The sequence below is a fragment of the Triturus cristatus genome, chromosome 4_2 (genome assembly GCF_964204655.1).
Source record: "Triturus cristatus chromosome 4_2, aTriCri1.1, whole genome shotgun sequence".
In the NCBI taxonomy this organism is placed as follows: Eukaryota; Metazoa; Chordata; class Amphibia; order Caudata; family Salamandridae; genus Triturus; species Triturus cristatus.
In genome coordinates this window covers 667,070,527-667,082,762 of record NC_140586.1, presented here as the reverse complement: position 1 = coordinate 667,082,762, position 12,236 = coordinate 667,070,527, and the positions used below count along the sequence as shown (strand labels likewise).

The 12,236-nt window shown below is 45.6% G+C and overlaps 1 protein-coding gene across 1 annotated transcript in view; it reads right to left on the bottom strand.

Moving 5' to 3' along the window:
- LOC146834868 (FRAS1-related extracellular matrix protein 1-like) overlaps nucleotides 1–12,236 on the bottom strand; it is a 991,143-nt gene that overhangs the window by 365,606 nt on the left and 613,301 nt on the right. The gene's annotated exons all lie outside the window — the stretch shown is intronic.

Sequence of the window (12,236 nt, the reverse complement as noted above, 5' to 3'; positions counted from 1 at the left end):
GGGAGGCCCCCCCCCTTCCGCGGGGGTGCCCTATCCAGATTGCGACGTCGGGATTCACTTATTTGGGTATTTTTATAACACTGGACCCAGTGGCCCGCTACGAACGGAATCTTCTCCCCCCCCTCCAGCGCCTAAGGGCGGATGTGGCGGGTTGGCGGCGGCTGCCGCTTTCGCCACTTGGCCGGGCAGCGTTGTTCAAAATGATGTCGCTGCCACGCTTTTTGTACGCCCTACAGAACACCATGGACCTGGTGCCGGCCCGTTATTTTCGGGAGGTGGAGTGTCTCCAGCGTCGATTGTTTTGGGATGGGCGGCCGCGGATTGCTCTTGCCAAACTAACCCTGCCATGGTACGATGGGGGGTCGCCCTCCCGGACATTAAGCGATACTACTGGGCCTCCCAGTTGGCTCCCGTCAATCACGGGATGTATGGCCCTGCTTTGAACCCGGCTTTTGAGATGGACAAATTGCTATTGCCGGGCGGTGACTATAATCGAGCATTATACTCGGGGTCCCTCGATGCGCGGTTGACGGGCCTGACGCGGGTCGCGGTACAGGTGTGGCATGCAGCAAATGCGGCGATGGGTTGGAGGGATCGCTTGACTCGGGCTACACCACTGTATACATCTCAGCGCTTGGGCTATCTGTATACTACGAAAGGCTTTGAGAAGTGGGATACGATTGGTATCAGCACGGTAGGGGATCTCTGGACGAAGGGGAAATTCAAGACGTTCGACATGCTGAAAACTGAATATCAGTTGAATGATAGGGAATACTATCGGTATGCTCAGGTTCATCATGCCCTGTGCTCCGTGTTTCCGGCCCCGGCGGCTATTCCGGAGAATTCCCCGTTGGAGGACAGGGTCTTGGACGGCCATGTGCCGGATAGCACCATTTCGCTGATTTACAAGAAGCTTATTAATGATCGGGTGGGTTTGCTGGCCTCATTGCGGGAGACTTGGATTGCCGACGGTTTGGAGCTGGACGACGAGGATTGGGTGTCAGCGGTGGCCTCCCCGAAAGAGGTGGCTATCCCGGCCCGATTGCGGTTCGTCCAGCTTAAAATACTCCACAGAGTGTACGTCACGGGGCCTGGTTTGATGCGTATGGGATATTCGGTGGAGGGGTTGTGTAAGCGAGGCTGTGGGCTACTGGGGAGTTTCCTCCATATCCTGTGGGAATGTCCGGAGGTGACTCGGTTTTGGTGCAGAGTGCATGCTGTGTTAGAAGAAGTCACGCATGTGGCCTTGTTGCCGGAGGCACGGCGATGTCTGTTGAATATCTGGGAGCCTACTGATTACAATGCGACGCAGATGCAGTGGGTGACTCTGGGCTATATGGTAGCGAAGCGTGACATTGCACAATTGTGGGGCTCCCAGAGGCCGCCCACGGTCAGCGAGTGGAAAGAACACATGGACTGGTGTATGTTCAGAGAGAAAACGGTGTACGTGGCGAGAGGCAAGCCTGGCAAGTGGAGTAAGGTGTGGGGTCCTTGGAACTCCTATCGCGGGGATATATGTGCCCCGCCTCAGACGCGTGAGATAGATGCCGCGCTGTCGCCCTAGCCCGCGCATTCCTGTACGCTCCTGCGACATGCGAGTTTGGTTTCTTCGGCCTTGCCCCCCTCCCCCTCTGTTTACCCGGGTTGGTTTACTCCCTCGATACGATGGGCACATGCTACTGCTCTAAAATTCCTTGCCTTGTGTGTTTGTTGTTTTTCGTTTCTTAAAAATATGAAACCTTTGTTTGTTCATGGACTGCAACTGCGGCCGACGGCAAGGATTTACACTCCAGTGACCCCCTTTTATGGCTTCATCGACGTGAATGTTCCAGTTGTACCTAGGGTCACACTGCATTTTAGCGGCCGGCCTATTGGTTGTAGGCCCATACTTGTATCTCTCTGAAATTGTAATAAAGGTTTTTCAAAAAAAAAAAATAAAAAAAAAATAATAATCCAGAGCCCTTAGCAGGAGTTTCCCAATAATCAGAGGTGATGCAGGACGGGGGGAATAATAAGTCCAGGCACCAAACAAAAGTGGCACACCTTTACAAATTGTGATTTTCACTAATACCATGGGACTGCCGTTTTAAGATTTGTGGAAATTGCTGCATTATAATCCACATTTTGTCAATAACATTGGTTAAAACTGGGTGAGCTGTGACTACAATATGAAATACAATTTTGAGGGTTCTTGCCAAAATAATATTTAGGAACATCTGTGGCAAATTATACATTTGTAGTAAACCCACTGGCTAGTTGCATTGGTCAATACTTGTTTCGATTGAAAAACATTGTTTAGACAATAATATATTAATTGGATAGGATTCGTAAGATTGTACATGGATGGTGCAGTAGGGGTTTACCTACTCATTTTCTGCTTTTTAAAGTTTGTAATAATGGTGCATTTTTAAGTACACAGGACTAGTAACATTGTCCACTTAAGTAGGCTGTGAAGACATTTTGATAGAGGGACTTGGGGTGGGGGGGTCTCCCATAGTAATGTTGATAGATAATGGTGAATTGTAAAGTACATTGGGCCAGTAGCATTTGTTAAAGCATAATTCGACTAAACAACAACTTTACAGGGGAGTTTGGGGGTTCTCTCCAAGGAAGCTTTAATAAACCTTGCATCAAGTAGTGCATACTTTTTGCAAAATATTTGTCATTTCGAAGTTCAATTGGTTAATATCATCTATAAATGTTTGATGAGATTCAGAGGTAAAAGGGGCATAAGGTTGACAACCACAAAATTAATCCGATTGGTTTGAATGAACTCTACTCACAAAGGGCCAAATAATCAATGCTACTAACCACTGGATAAACTGGCAGAAAACCAGTGCACTTGTTTGGTGATACATAGCTCTTTACAAAAACCTAACTATAAATTAATCAGTGCCATTCCTGCAAAGCTGCCAGAAGCAGCATCAAATATTGCCCAGTTTTGCACACAGTGACAGACATCAATTCCTAAGAGCCACAAGGCTAAGCAAACAAATGATGGATAGAATGCTGAATGAATCAAACATTCACCACCAGTCAAAAGATCTAGGTTATATCCATCATTCTTTTGCTCCCCATGCCACCTCAGTTCAGACCCCGCCATATGCAAATCAGTCTTGACCCTATTCTCCATGGGAAAAGTCTAGTCTGAACTGCCAAGCCAGGTCCTCCCGGGACCAGAAACAAGCATCCTGGGACCTCAAGGCGGCACATTGTTACGAAGGACACAATGTTGATGCTTTAAGGCCATACAAATGGCAGAATGAGTGCTTTACAAGTGGCTCTAACACAGCTTGTTAGTAAACAATTGTCGCATACTATTAGTGTTAGAAATGGGGGTCTCTTGTTGGCAATGGTTTGCATCTTTGTCCAAGTAGGGACAATTGCTTCTAGTCAGGGCAAGGGAGTTATGCTCACCCCCTTGGTAGCTTGGCACAAGCAGACAGGCTTATCTCAGAGGTAGCGTGTAAAGCATTTGTGCATACATACGGTAATACAGTGAAAACACCACAAATGGACACAACACAAGTTTAGAAAAATAAGTAATCTTTATCTAAACCAGACAAGACCAAAACAATAAAAACCCAACATACAGTTATCAAGATATGACTTCCAAAAGGTAAAATCCGTTCTGTCCAAAGCAAACCATAGATCCGACCCTTTCAACACAAAGTACCTTGGATGCATCAAAATCATAAGCAAAAACAGCTGCACGGAAGGTGATGTGTTGGTTCCTTGCTCCAGGGGAGGTGATGCTTTGGTTCCTTACTGCCATGTAGGGGTGGTGATGCATCGGTTTCATACTGAAGAGGAGGTGATGCGTCGGTTTCTTACTGTGCTGGGAGGTGATGCGTTGGTTTGTTTTTGCAGTCCCAGGAGTGTTGTGGACTTAGCACCTTGGTGCGATGCGTGGGGATTCGGGGAGGCATCTGCTCTCAATGCGGTGGAGGCAACTGCTCTGTGTCGATCTCTCCAGCCGCGGACCCACGATACATCGGTTCTTGCAACTTCACCGCAAGGCCTGCATCGGAGTCAGTCCAGTGCGGTGATCTCGGACTTCGAAGAGTGGTGCACGAGACTCGGTGTGTGGTGGTTTCTCCAGCCAGGGGCAGGCACTGCGTCAGTATCTTCAGCGGCACAGCGGCGATGCATGGAAATTCTCCTTGCACAGAGGTCTTGTGTCGGAAACAGGTGCTGATGCGTCACACTTTTTTAGTTGCTTTAAGTTTTTTCAGCTCCCAGCAGCAGGACAACCCCCACAGGCCCAACACAGGAACAGGCACCTCTTGGCAGGTAGGAACTTCCAGCAATGGAGCTCAGGGGAGCTGGTGGGGAAGCCTTTGTGTCTCTGAGACTTCAGAACAGGAGGCAAGCTCTACTTCAAGCCCTTGGAGATCTTCTTCAAGCAGGATACACACACAATTTCTCTCCTTGGCAGAAACAGCCACTGTAGGCCAACCCCAGAGAGCACACTGCAAAGGGGCATTACTTCTCCTTCAGCTTTCCCAGCTTTTCTCCTTGGCAGAGGTTCCTCTAGAGTCCAGAAGTATTCTAAATTTCAGGGGTCTGGGCCCTTATATTTATACTCAATTTCTCTTTGTTCTCTTATGGCAGAGAGGCTCTGTGCTCAGTCCAAACTAGTTGTGTCATCTGTGGGCCAGCTTCCTGGCAGTAGGTGAATACTGCATTATGTAAGGCAGATCAGGCCTATTCAGGTGCAAGGAAATCTCCTCCCCTACTCTAAATGCAGCCCAGGTCTATTCAGTCCAGCCCTGACTCATCCAGGAAAGGCAGGACACACCTCATCCCCCCCACAGTGGCTGTATGAAGAGAATGCACATCCCCAGCCCCTCTCACTCCAAAGCCAGACAGTCAATCCGCAAACAAGCAGAGGCACACAGGATGGCCAACAAGAAAATACCCACTTTCTAAAAGTGGGATTTTCAAACATACAATTTAAAAATCATCTTTACTAAAAGATGCATTTTTATATTCTGAGTTCAGGCATACTAAGCTCCATCTTTCTATCTTGTCCCCATTGAAATACTTCTAAGACTTTACAAAGTATTCCCCATTCTATCTTATGGGACATATAGCCTTTCAATAGTGAAAAACAAATTACACTGTAGTTTGCTATCAGGACATGTCACACACACCAAGACATGTCCGACCTTTCACATACACTGCACCCTGCCCACAGGGTACCTGGGGCCTACCTTAGGGGTGACTCACATAATAAAAGGGAAGGTTAGGGTCTAGCAAGTGGGTGCACTTGCCAGGTCAACATGGCAGTAAAAACTGTGCACAGACACTGTGGTGGCAGGTCTGGGAACCCATTGAAAGGCTGCTTGTGTGGATGGCACAATCAGTGCTGCAGGCCCACTACAACATTTGATTTACAGGCCCTGGGCACACACAGTGCACTGTACTGGGGACTTAGTAGTAAATCGAATAAGCCAATCATGGAAACACCAATCCATAGTAAAAATTTACACAGAGAGCATATGCACTTTAGCACCGATTAGTAGTGGCAAAGTGCACAGAGTCCTCACACCAAGAAAAACAGGGTAAAAAACAAGAGGCCAAAAAGCAAAAAGTCTGGGGGTAAACCCGCTGAAAAAGCCAGGTCCAACAACTTGAAGAAAAAGGTAGCAAACTTGAAGAAAAAGGTAGCTGGGCCTCTCATGAACCCATCACTGGAAGTTGTAAGAGCAAAACTGCTTCCAACAATCTCATATGGATGTGAGGCTTTAAGAGGGCTGGATGCAATCACTCTGGATAATGCTGTCTCCCAAGCCTACAGAATTATATTCTCCTTACCAAGTTACACCTCCCAGATAAGGCTAGAATGTGGACTGGTCAAGCAGTCCCTTACCAGACGCTGCACATACATAATTTGCTGGAACAGAATCAGGAAAGCTGAATCGATCACACTGAACCACATGTTGTGGGACGAACTACAGCATCGTGACATATCACAGAGTAGAGAGTATCTACAAGAATCACTTGCTCTGACAGGCCTTGACCAGCTTTGGGAAATGTCTATTGACCTACAGTCCTGCGTTTGATAAAGAAGTCTCTTAAAATTCAATCAGCTACACAAGACAAAGCCACATTAGCACAAAGGGCACATGGGTGGATGACATTAAATAATTATAACTCTGTCGCACCACAAGATTACTTCGCCACTGGATACCCAGTTTTTATAACGCTGCAGTTTTTATGATGCCGGCTGGGGTTATTACCAGTCAAAGAACACATGGCACCTTGGCTAAGCGGTAATCTACCTGTCACTTGTCGCCTTTGTGGGAGTTGTAAAGAGGACATGCTGCATTTGGTTTGCTACTGTAATACAGTAATGGCAGAAAGGAAACAACTGTTAACGAAGGCTTTCAACCAAAGAGGAATACGAACAAGAAGACAGGCAATCCTAGCCTGTTTTGGTCCGTGGGACCCCCAGTTAAACCTTTGTTTTGTCAAATTTCTGCGAAAAGTGAAGCAAAGATTAAAGAACACGTAAATCACCCAGTATAGTTCATACAAGAGACAATTTAAAGGTCATATCGCTCTCTAGGAACAATATAGTGCCCCCAAAATACTATTAGGGGCAGGCCCATTGACCTTTATCGAAATGAACAGTAATACTTCCCTTGAATGGTCTTTCAGGCTTAAAACTGCGACCCCCACTGGACTCTGAAGATTTTTACCATTTGAATTTTAATTATGATTCACAATGAATATATGTTTTATCATGTAAATGCAGATGTTACTATTGAATTTAATGGTTATGTAATATTAATTCTCAGGCTGTCAGGGGCGGATCGGTCATTCACTGGTAGAAATACAAATTGAAATGTGTTTGTGCAATAACATCCTTAACTTTAACGTTGCGACTATCCGATTTCCTTTTATTGATCATATTTTAAAAAACAAAACCAAAAAATACATTTGGAATTGAAAGCTTTTATCGCTGATTTTTAACATACCATGTAAACATGTATTATTTTTGTATATTTATTGCAATGCTTTTAAGTAACCACGCAAGTAGGACACCATTTGGTTTCAGGTTAGTGATTTGTTAATCGTTTTCGTACTGGTGCACATATTCGTCTCACTGGGCTGTATTTGAACTACTTCGGGACCAATTGACATACGGCCAAAGATACAAGTTGGGGTTTTACTGGATTATCTCTTTGGAGCATTGACTGTGATCCATAGTAACGGTAGCAATTAATCAATTGGAATAATCCCAAAAAAATGGGCAAGCGAAACTGTATGGATAAAAAACAACCAGTTCCATTGATTCCAAAACCTAAACTCCAACCCACCGCTATCGATAGGATGCTAAAGAGAGCAATAGGAGTGGTGGCAACTGAAAATGAGCGGACTAAGAGACGTCTATCACTCGCTCCAAATTTGGACCCTCCCCTGATAGATCTCAAAACATCACAAGCTTCAGAAGCCTCCGGTCCATTCCCTAGTTATACCCCTAGGGCCCTGATTTCCACCAATGATGTGCCTAATGCTGAAACACAAACAGAGGCGATTCCCCTGAAGAGGGGAAAACCTAAACCTCCTATCAAAACAGGAACAAAAAAGAAGAAAGTAATAGAAGAACCTATGGACGATAAAGATAGCAGGGAAGGGTGTCTTTCCATCAGATCTGAAAGGAAAAAGGAACAACCAGCATGGGTTACAGATTTAGTGGTGGATTTACATTTTCAATTAAGGGCCATTGTAAAGGATGAAGTCAAAATGTTGATAGATAGGATTGGCAAGTTGACGACACTGCTAGAGACTAGGGAAGGGCCACCAACGGAAGGGAAGGACTGGTAGCGGTCAAGTAATACAGGCTACACGCAATATAAATAAGGCTGCCCCAACCCTATCTCAGAATAGCCCCCTATACAGGGCAAAACCAACATCCGCCCCCCCCCCCCCACAGAACAGTGGCCCACAGCAAGATTGCCGACAATGGAAGAGGGTAGGTTCCACTAAAAATTCTAAAACCCTCAAAGAAAATAGTCCACCATCGTGCAGTAATCTACCGCCAGCATCAACCCCCTATGTTGTCCTCTTGTCAGGCATCCCCGAGCTTGGGAGGGGGCAAAAGGAATCACACCAGGACCTAAAAACTAAATGTTTATTTTGGTTAGTTAATAACAAACAATTCTGCCACGAGGACGCTGGACAAATTTTAACAACCCGCCAAGTAGGTTGGGTGGGCTGGAGACCCAAGGCTTCACGGAGAGACTGTGTAGTCATTAATTTCAGAAATCCATCAGTCGCCCGGGCAATCCTAACAAGGGACGACTGGCGACAGGAAGGGACAATAAGAGCTGTCCTGCTGGGTTATTTTTACCCCCCACAAGGCCCACAGTATCGTGGAATTGGATGGGAGGGGAGGCCCCTAAATCGAAACTACCAAACAGATATATTGGGATTCCAACTGCCGAGGCAACCACTCTTCTCCATTCCCACAACTAATAGGTTTGGGGCCTTGAAGAAGTGGATTGACATGTATTTAAGGGGTGTAGGGCAAAGGATAATAAACACCAAGTAGGGGTGACCATAGAATAGTATGATAGTAGAAGAGGGTGAGTCCAGTGGGAGGCAGAAAGTGACAGAAGGAGGTAATAAGCTAGATCCCGGAGGGGTAATAACTAATAGCCAACCGCACGTCTCCAACTGTGGGTCCTCTCAGAAGTTAGGTTTGTGTATAGGTGAGATTATGCCCCCCCCCCGTCCCCAGGCTGCGAGTTATCTCTTGGAACGTGGCCGGCCTTGCCCCCAAGTTGGATAGTCCTGACTGGGGGAGTTTTATTGAACAACATGACATTTGTATGTTCCAAGAAACTTGGGCAAGGGGGGATCTACTTAAACTAGGTTATGCCATATATACCATTCCAGCGACATCAGGAGGAAAGGGGAGGCCATTGGGGGCCTGAGCACTTGGGTAGGGACACACCTGGGTTGTACATCCACTCAGCTAGAAACAGCTTCAAATGACATACTGTGTGTCCTCCTTAATTTCCCTCCAAGGACCACTGTTGCCCTAATAAACGTCTATTCCAGACCAGTTAGCCGCAGTCAAGAGTTGAAGACCCTTGACGAGCTAACGACATTCCTTGCTAACATTCCTGATAACTACCTGCTGATTGTAGGGGGGGATTTTAACTGTCAGTATGAGCCCCTACAGGGCATGAATAGGGACACCCCATGTGAAGAAGAACTGCATTGGGCTGTACCAGACTCAATCTGTCCCTTAGTAAAAGCATGGACTCCCTTGGTACTTCAGATGAATTCCTTGGCACTAAAACATTAATTTAGAGCTTGTAACAGTAGAACTAAGTCTGACACCCCTGGTAAGCATACTTTTAATAGAATTGGCCAAGATACGCTAATTGATTATATTTTGGTCAGTATAACCTCATGGTATAGGGTTGCTGATTTTAAGATTGTGCCGCGTCTCAATAGTGACCATAATGTGCTAGTTTTAGAACTACTCATATCAACCCCTGAGAGCACCAACAACTTGGCTTTACCTGCTGATGGCAGATTGATTATTTCTAACTATAGGAGGAGAGTCCGATGGGCGGACCTGAGTAAATCTCAAGAAAAGCTAAGCGCCCTGTATCTAAATGTCATCTTGTTTCTTATGGACTCTATTCAATCTGTCTCGGCTAATAATACCCAATTTGAACTATCAAAGGTTGCCCTGAACCATACAAAGTTAACAGCCACTCTGGCTGACTTTTTCTTTCCAATAAAAAAGCCTAGTAATAAAAGAATACACCATCATCCATGGTTTAATGGAAACTGCCGAAAGGCCAAAAAAGCTTTGGCCTCTCCCATTAAAGCCAAAAATAGACCATTGATTAAAATCTGTAGAACGGCCTATCGTACAAGTACGGTGGAGGCAAAAAAACTGTGGGAAAGTGAAAAGTGGGAAACCCTCAGAAGCTCTCTGGGAACCCGTGACATGAAGACCTTTTGGAATGTGGTGAACACAGGTAGCACTGAAGGTAAATCGGCAAAAGAGCCAAACCTAGGGGCAAATATGTGGAGGGATCATTTTGAATCCCTCTACTCAAGAGCTAAGCCAGGGGCTAGTGCAACGAATGAAACATGTCACCATTTGCAGGCAGACTACTCTAATGCAAACAAAAACACCCCTAGAATGGTAGATAATACCCCAATGATAACTCTCACAGAGGTATCTGGTGCCCTAAGCCAAATTGTGTCTGGCAAGGCGCCAGGGCTTGACAAGATCCCCGGGGATTTGTTCCAAAGTGAACCAACCATTTGGGCCCCGTATTTTGGGGTTTTATTCAATGCTGTTATGCAAGGTATGGCAATCACCACAAGTTGGGGCGGGGCTGAAATAATCCCAATTTTTAAAAAGGGCTCCCCGAAGCTGCCCACAAATTATAGGGCCCATAAGCCTTATTGACATCAGTCAAAAAATCTTTGCACGCATATTGTTATATCGTTTGCAGACCTGGACGGAGGAACATAAAATCCTTAGCCCATTCCAAGCAGGGTTTAGAGAAAAAATGTCCACCCTAGACCAGATTTTCAGGCTACAATCATTACACTGGAAGACCGTGTGTATAGAGAGTGGCAGCCTCTATTTAATTTTTGTAGACCTGAAATCTGCATTCGACCTGGTCCCAAGAGAAAAGTTGTGGGCAGTCGTGCTGGAGATGGGGGTTCCACCATATTTGTGTCAAGTAATAAAACGGTTGCACGAAGGAAATTATGCACAGATAAGATTTGGCAAACTTGGGGAACTCACTACACCTAGACAGAGGAGTGCGCCAGGGGTGTGTCCTCGCCCCAACTCTTTTAAGTCTTTTTATCAATGGGCTAGTCGACTTTTTAAACTCTGAGAAAGATCTAGATGCACCGAAGTTGGCAGCACGTAATATCCCGGCCATGATGTTCGCCGACGATACCCTGTTATTTTCTAAAAGCCCAATGGGCATACAGAGGGCCCTAAATAAATGTGATGCCTTCTGTAAAGAAAGGGGGCAAGAGATTAATCTGCAAAAAAACGAATTTATGGTATTTAACACAACAAAAAGTACCCAGCCAAACCCATGTCTAGTAGGTAGACCATTAGAGAGGGTATCTATCTTTGATTACCTCGGTATTACTATTTCTGAAAAAATGGACTGGGGAGCACAGGTCAATAAAACAAGTATGAAGTTAGTGCAAACAACAGGGGGTTTGTCCAAGGTGTTTCGCAACTCTAGCCACAAACCCGTGGGCCCAGCGGTAGAGATATACAGGGCTCAAGCTAGAGTTAGTGCCCTATATGGAGCTGAAATTTGGGGGCATGACCTCACCGATAGCCTAACACAAACAGAAAATCTTTTTCTTAGACAGTTGTTTGGTCTTCCTTGCAGTACTTCACTTATTCCACTACGCTTAGACCTGGGTGTTAGGATAATTGCGGATGAAGCATCTCTGAGACCCCTTTTATTCTGGAGGCGCCTGTGGGTTACTCCAGAATTGCTTGAGTATAGGAAAGAACTCAGAGAGGTGTTGAATCTACCAGGGGCACGGAGACTACCGTGGTTTACTTATGTCAGGAATACCCTTACACTAATGGGTCGGGGTAATCTTTGGGATAATCATGCAATGCCCTACAGTCTCAAGGGAAGAGCTAAAGGGTCGATATTGGGAGACTAAACTGACCCAGCTCCAGGGGGACCACTCAATGGGGAAACTTACTGCGGCGTTTATGGAAATCAAAGACCAGTACACATTAGAGCTGGCACTTAATGATATCAAGCTGGCTGCTGCAAGAAAGCTCTATTTACAGTTCAGGCACAGGGTACTGCCACTGCGTGCCTTTATGAACAAATGGGTGGGCCAACAAATGTTGGGTTGCCCGGCATGCAACTGTGCAGAAGAATCTGAAAGCTATGTGTTCTTGGTCTGTACTGGCTATAAAAAAGCAAGAAATCGATGGCTGGTTCAGATATGTAGAAACCTAGGAACCAGGCAATGCTCAGAGGCCTTCAGGCTATTGAAATACAACGCTAGCCTCCCCATAGTTTACTCGGTGGCTGGCTTTTTATTTTCTCTGTGGTGTACTCGACAAGCTTTTTTAAAAAGGCCCCCCAAAGATGGTGACTAATTCAGTGCATATATTGTCACTCTTTTAACTGATGAAATTTTAGATGGATTTTATGCCTACCCTAACAGTATTTTAATCAAGCATCATA